At 53.0% G+C, this 7,500-nt stretch overlaps 3 non-coding genes across 3 annotated transcripts in view; all 3 read left to right on the forward strand.

Annotated features, from left to right (window-relative positions):
• Window positions 1-4,563: 4,563 nt before the first annotated feature.
• On the forward strand, window positions 4,564-6,456 carry LOC126311400 (small subunit ribosomal RNA). The gene has a single exon (XR_007554550.1). It is a non-coding gene; the product is annotated as a small subunit ribosomal RNA (ribosomal RNA).
• Window positions 6,457-6,811: 355 nt separating this feature from the next.
• LOC126311396 (5.8S ribosomal RNA) lies at window positions 6,812-6,966 on the forward strand. The gene has a single exon (XR_007554547.1). It is a non-coding gene; the product is annotated as a 5.8S ribosomal RNA (ribosomal RNA).
• A 188-nt stretch (window positions 6,967-7,154) lies between these two features.
• The window catches only part of LOC126311397 (large subunit ribosomal RNA), a 4,222-nt gene continuing 3,876 nt past the window's right edge, over window positions 7,155-7,500 (forward strand). Inside the window, exon 1 of the ribosomal RNA XR_007554548.1 lies at window positions 7,155-7,500. This exon is cut by the window's right edge and continues 3,876 nt beyond it. This is a non-coding gene — a ribosomal RNA (large subunit ribosomal RNA).

Raw genomic sequence — 7,500 nt, forward strand, 5'->3', positions numbered from 1 at the left:
CACATCACCCGCAAACAACGCAGCTCAAATCAGCCAGCAACACCCACAGTGGTCCACCCAGTATCAACACAAGACGCAACGCCACGCCACAACACAAAAGGTACAAGTAATAAAATACCCTTTGGCCACACCCCTGGTAAAGACATCGAACCAACCCACCACCTGACACCAGCCAAACGTACATCCTGATTTGACACATCTCTGGCAACCTTACCCACGTTGGCCCCTAACCTAACCCACGTTGGCCCCTAACCTAACCCACGTTGGCCCCTAACCTAACCCACGTTGGCCCCTAACCTAACCCACGTTGGCCCCTAACCTAACCCACGTTGGCCCCTAACCTAACCCACGTTGGCCCCTAACCTAACCCACGTTGGCCCCTAACCTAACCCACGTTGGCCCCTAACCTAACCCACGTTGGCCCCTAACCTAACCCACGTTGGCCCCTAACCTAACCCACGTTGGCCCCTAACCTAACCCACGTTGGCCCCTAACCTAACCCACGTTGGCCCCTAACCTAACCCACGTTGGCCCCTAACCTAACCCACGTTGGCCCCTAACCTAACCCACGTTGGCCCCTAACCTAACCCACGTTGGCCCCTAACCTAACCCACGTTGGCCCCTAACCTAACCCACGTTGGCCCCTAACCTAACCCACGTTGGCCCCTAACCTAACCCACGTTGGCCCCTAACCTAACCCACGTTGGCCCCTAACCTAACCCACGTTGGCCCCTAACCTAACCCACGTTGGCCCCTAACCTAACCCACGTTGGCCCCTAACCTAACCCACGTTGGCCCCTAACCTAACCCACGTTGGCCCCTAACCTAACCCACGTTGGCCCCTAAACCTAAGTTACGCTGCACCTTAACCTAAGTTACGCTGCACCTTAACCTAAGTTACGCTGCACCTTAACCTAAGTTACGCTGCACCTTAACCTAAGTTACGCTGCACCTTAACCTAAGTTACGCTGCACCTTAACCTAAGTTACGCTGCACCTTAACCTAAGTTACGCTGCACCTTAACCTAAGTTACGCTGCACCTTAACCTAAGTTACGCTGCACCTTAACCTAAGTTACGCTGCACCTTAACCTAAGTTACGCTGCACCTTAACCTAAGTTACGCTGCACCTTAACCTAAGTTACGCTGCACCTTAACCTAAGTTACGCTGCACCTTAACCTAAGTTACACTGCACCTTAACCTAAGTTACACTGCACCTTAACCTAAGTTACACTGCACCTTAACCTAAGTTACGCTGCACCTTAACCTAAGTTACGCTGCACCTTAACCTAAGTTACGCTGCACCTTAACCTAACTTACACTGCACCTTAACCTAAGTTACACTGCACCTTAACCTAAGTTACACTGCACCTTAACCTAAGTTACACTGCACCTTAACCTAAGTTACACTGCACCTTAACCTAAGTTACACTGCACCTTAACCTAAGTTACACTGCACCTTAACCTAAGTTACACTGCACCTTAACCTAAGTTACACTGCACCTTAACCTAACTTACACTGCACCTTAACCTAAGTTACACTGCACCTTAACCTAAGTTACACTGCACCTTAACCTAAGTTACACTGCACCTTAACCTAAGTTACACTGCACCTTAACCTAAGTTACACTGCACCTTAACCTAAGTTACACTGCACCTTAACCTAAGTTACACTGCACCTTAACCTAAGTTACACTGCACCTTAACCTAAGTTACACTGCACCTTAACCTAAGTTACACTGCACCTTAACCTAAGTTACACTGCACCTTAACCTAAGTTACACTGCACCTTAACCTAAGTTACACTGCACCTTAACCTAAGTTACACTGCACCTTAACCTAAGTTACACTGCACCTTAACCTAAGTTACACTGCACCTTAACCTAAGTTACACTGCACCTTAACCTAAGTTACACTGCACCTTAACCTAAGTTACACTGCACCTTAACCTAAGTTACACTGCACCTTAACCTAAGTTACACTGCACCTTAACCTAAGTTACACTGCACCTTAACCTAAGTTACACTGCACCTTAACCTAAGTTACACTGCACCTTAACCTAAGTTACACTGCACCTTAACCTAAGTTACACTGCACCTTAACCTAAGTTACACTGCACCTTAACCTAAGTTACACTGCACCTTAACCTAAGTTACACTGCACCTTAACCTAAGTTACACTGCACCTTAACCTAAGTTACACTGCACCTTAACCTAAGTTACACTGCACCTTAACCTAAGTTACACTGCACCTTAACCTAAGTTACACTGCACCTTAACCTAAGTTACACTGCACCTTAACCTAAGTTACACTGCACCTTAACCTAAGTTACACTGCACCTTAACCTAAGTTACACTGCACCTTAACCTAAGTTACACTGCACCTTAACCTAAGTTACACTGCACCTTAACCTAAGTTACACTGCACCTTAACCTAACTTACACTGCACCTTAACCTAACTTACACTGCACCTTAACCTAACTTACACTGCACCTTAACCTAACTTACACTGCACCTTAACCTAACTTACACTGCACCTTAACCTAACTTACACTGCACCTTAACCTAACTTACACTGCACCTTAACCTAACTTACACTGCACCTTAACCTAACTTACACTGCACCTTAACCTAACTTACACTGCACCTTAACCTAACTTACACTGCACCTTAACCTAACTTACACTGCACCTTAACCTAACTTACACTGCACCTTAACCTAACTTACACTGCACCTTAACTGTCACATGTAACGTCACAGGAATGTAGCTTTGCCTAACAGCAACCCTCTGAACATAGTTCACTGCTTGGATCCTCTGGTGTCATGTGTATTTCTCGATGCCATGGTGCGTACCCTCACGTAAATGTCTTTCGAGTGTTGCGTACTTTCTACACAGTCCCGCTAACCACTGGAAGGGTGTAACGCTACAGAACGACTATCGCCCTCCCCTCCTGCCCTTCCAAGCTGGTCGGTCAGGCGTTTGTTTGTGAAATGAGCCTTGCAGCTGTTCAGTTGCATTCGGTTGTCGATGCAGTCAGTGTACGTTGTGGTACGGCCTGTGTGGACTGTCCGCTGATGTACGCGTAACCCACACTGATCATCCGTCGTTACGTACTGAGTGACATAATGTGGCACATGCTTGACCGTACACCGGCTGCGCCCTACAATGGCGAATCATAAGGGCCATATGTTGTGCACGATGCTACTTGTCTCGTCTCCCCATTACAGCGAGATTGCACTGTTTTACGCCGTACAGACATGTGGTAGGTACGGACGAAAGTATTGCATGTTGGCCCCCCTCCCTCTGCCGGGAATCAGCGTGAGCCGTCTGTTGATGTAGCGACGAGGGTTTTCCTATTTAATCGTATTGCCCCACACAACATGATACCACGGTGGACCGCGTTCCACATCTGCGACATGCTACAGAGGCCGGTTGACAGTCGACCGCGCAAGGGACATTGCACACGTGCGCGGACCATCTTCCACGTGTTCTCTCGTGTACATGCCGTAGTGTGTATGTGGGCTGATGTAGCGTGTCGTGACACATAACATGCAGGCATGCCAGAATCGTAGATTTCGCAAATGTAGATTGACGTATACGTTTGCTGCCAAAGATCCGCAAATGAACTGGAAATCAGTTGTTGAGCGGTTGTTCGCGCTGCAGGTGCATCGGTGATAGCGACGATCGGTACATCTGTGAACCGGTTGTTTCGGCGGTACCCGCCATGCCCCCGAACCTGAGTTGGCCATGTGGGTATGAAGCGATACGAGGCTGTGGCTTGGTGGGACAGTCCCCGGCCGGTGAGGGGGGGCCGCCCGGCGTGCTGGCCGCGCGCTGCGTGAGCGCACGCACTACAGCCGGCTGGTGGGGGGCGCCCAGTGGCAGGAGCGCCGGCCGACGGGCCCGGCTGGCGTCCCAGCTACGCGCCGGCGCACCCGGCGCGCGGCGCCAGGCGGCCAAAGTGGGTTCTGCCGAGCCCGGTGCGAAGCGCGGTGGACATCTGCAGTGTGCTGGTCCGATTGCGGACTGTGTGCGTTGAGGATGCGCCGCCGCCCGGCACTCGGCGTCGCGACGCCGTCTGCTGCTCGGTCGCCCCCGGCGGTTCTCGCAGGTGGTTTGTATCGCAGCTCTGCGGACGTGTTGGCGCGTGCGCTGTGCTGGGAGAGTTCGCTTCTGCACCCAAGTGGGGCTTTGCCCTTCTGTGGCGCTGGCGTTGGAGCTGCCGGTCACCGTAGGTGGCGCGTGTTGTTTCCCGCCGGCAATGCCACGACAGCACGCTCCCGGGCCTCTGTCGGCAGCGGCAAGCTCAGTTGGGAGCACGGGTGTTCGCACTGAAAGCGTCTACTCGCCTATCTCCGGGCGATTGCGCCTCTCTCGAACCCGACCAAGTACTTAGGACGGCGCTGCGCGCCGCCGGGACCTGAGAGGGTTTCGAGGTGTATCGTGCAGGGGAGCTCAGCCTCCTCCTGTTTGCAGAATAATTGAGCGGACGCTTGCGTGTTCGCGCGGGCCCTCGGGACACACTCCCGGGCGGCCGGCTGCTCAGCTCTCGTTGACGCAGCTCCCTGGTTGATCCTGCCAGTAGTCATATGCTTGTCTCAAAGATTAAGCCATGCATGTCTCAGTACAAGCCGCATTAAGGTGAAACCGCGAATGGCTCATTAAATCAGTTATGGTTCCTTAGATCGTACCCACGTTACTTGGATAACTGTGGTAATTCTAGAGCTAATACATGCAAACAGAGTCCCGACCAGAGATGGAAGGGACGCTTTTATTAGATCAAAACCAATCGGATTGGCTCGTCTGGTCCGTTTGCCTTGGTGACTCTGAATAACTTTGGGCTGATCGCACGGTCCTCGTACCGGCGACGCATCTTTCAAATGTCTGCCTTATCAACTGTCGATGGTAGGTTCTGCGCCTACCATGGTTGTAACGGGTAACGGGGAATCAGGGTTCGATTCCGGAGAGGGAGCCTGAGAAACGGCTACCACATCCAAGGAAGGCAGCAGGCGCGCAAATTACCCACTCCCGGCACGGGGAGGTAGTGACGAAAAATAACGATACGGGACTCATCCGAGGCCCCGTAATCGGAATGAGTACACTTTAAATCCTTTAACGAGTATCTATTGGAGGGCAAGTCTGGTGCCAGCAGCCGCGGTAATTCCAGCTCCAATAGCGTATATTAAAGTTGTTGCGGTTAAAAAGCTCGTAGTTGGATTTGTGTCCCACGCTGTTGGTTCACCGCCCGTCGGTGTTTAACTGGCATGTATCGTGGGACGTCCTGCCGGTGGGGCGAGCCGAAGGCGTGCTTGCGCGTCCCGAGGCGGACCCCGTTGAAATCCTACCAGGGTGCTCTTAGTTGAGTGTCTCGGTGGGCCGGCACGTTTACTTTGAACAAATTAGAGTGCTTAAAGCAGGCAAGCCCGCCTGAATACTGTGTGCATGGAATAATGGAATAGGACCTCGGTTCTATTTTGTTGGTTTTCGGAACCCGAGGTAATGATTAATAGGGACAGGCGGGGGCATTCGTATTGCGACGTTAGAGGTGAAATTCTTGGATCGTCGCAAGACGAACAGAAGCGAAAGCATTTGCCAAGTATGTTTTCATTAATCAAGAACGAAAGTTAGAGGTTCGAAGGCGATCAGATACCGCCCTAGTTCTAACCATAAACGATGCCAGCCAGCGATCCGCCGCAGTTCCTCCGATGACTCGGCGGGCAGCCTCCGGGAAACCAAAGCTTTTGGGTTCCGGGGGAAGTATGGTTGCAAAGCTGAAACTTAAAGGAATTGACGGAAGGGCACCACCAGGAGTGGAGCCTGCGGCTTAATTTGACTCAACACGGGAAACCTCACCAGGCCCGGACACCGGAAGGATTGACAGATTGATAGCTCTTTCTTGATTCGGTGGGTGGTGGTGCATGGCCGTTCTTAGTTGGTGGAGCGATTTGTCTGGTTAATTCCGATAACGAACGAGACTCTAGCCTGCTAACTAGTCGCGTGACATCCTTCGTGCTGTCAGCGATTACTTTTCTTCTTAGAGGGACAGGCGGCTTCTAGCCGCACGAGATTGAGCAATAACAGGTCTGTGATGCCCTTAGATGTTCTGGGCCGCACGCGCGCTACACTGAAGGAATCAGCGTGTCTTCCTAGGCCGAAAGGTCGGGGTAACCCGCTGAACCTCCTTCGTGCTAGGGATTGGGGCTTGCAATTGTTCCCCATGAACGAGGAATTCCCAGTAAGCGCGAGTCATAAGCTCGCGTTGATTACGTCCCTGCCCTTTGTACACACCGCCCGTCGCTACTACCGATTGAATGATTTAGTGAGGTCTTCGGACTGGTACGCGGCATCGACTCTGTCGTTGCCGATGCTACCGGAAAGATGACCAAACTTGATCATTTAGAGGAAGTAAAAGTCGTAACAAGGTTTCCGTAGGTGAACCTGCGGAAGGATCATTACCGACTAGACTGCATGTCTTTCGATGTGCGTGTCGTGTCGCGCAACACGCTACCTGTACGGCAGTAGCCGTGCGCCGCGTGCGGAACCACGCGTGCCTCTCAAAACTAGCGCAAGTGGTGTTGTGTGGTACGAGCGCTGAAGCTCTGGAGCGGCTGGCCTGCGGCACCTGGCGCCTGGCGCCGGTTTTGAATGACTTTCGCCCGAGTGCCTGTCCGCTCCGGTGTGGAGCCGTACGACGCCCATCGGCCGTCGGGCCGTTGGACACAAAGTAATGGAACAGGGGCCGTCAAACGCCTCAGTCCCGCCTCTGCAACTGTCTTGAAAGAGACGGTGGAGAACTGAAAAGATAAAGATCACCCAGGACGGTGGATCACTCGGCTCGTGGGTCGATGAAGAACGCAGCAAATTGCGCGTCGACATGTGAACTGCAGGACACATGAACATCGACGTTTCGAACGCACATTGCGGTCCATGGATTCCGTTCCCGGGCCACGTCTGGCTGAGGGTCGGCTACGTATACTGAAGCGCGCGGCGTTTGTCCCGCTTCGGGCGCCTGGGAGTGTCGTGGTCGCCTGTGTGGCCGGCCGCGTCTCCTTAAACGTGCGATGCGCGCCCGTCGCCTGGCGGTTCGCATACCGGTGCTTTCTCGGTAGCGTGCACAGCCGGCTGGCGGTGTGGCGTGCGACACCTCGTACAACGACCTCAGAGCAGGCGAGACTACCCGCTGAATTTAAGCATATTACTAAGCGGAGGAAAAGAAACTAACAAGGATTCCCCCAGTAGCGGCGAGCGAACAGGGAAGAGTCCAGCACCGAACCCCGCAGGCTGCCGCCTGTCGTGGCATGTGGTGTTCGGGAGGGTCCGCTACCCCGACGCCTCGCGCCGAGCCCAAGTCCAACTTGAATGAGGCCACGGCCCGTAGAGGGTGCCAGGCCCGTAGCGGCCGGTGCGAGCGTCGGCGGGACCTCTCCTTCGAGTCGGGTTGCTTGAGAGTGCAGCTCCAAGTGGGTGGTAAACTCCATCTGAGACTAAATATGACCACG

Source organism: Schistocerca gregaria, unplaced genomic scaffold (assembly GCF_023897955.1).
Source record: "Schistocerca gregaria isolate iqSchGreg1 unplaced genomic scaffold, iqSchGreg1.2 ptg000424l, whole genome shotgun sequence".
In the NCBI taxonomy this organism is placed as follows: Eukaryota; Metazoa; Arthropoda; class Insecta; order Orthoptera; family Acrididae; genus Schistocerca; species Schistocerca gregaria.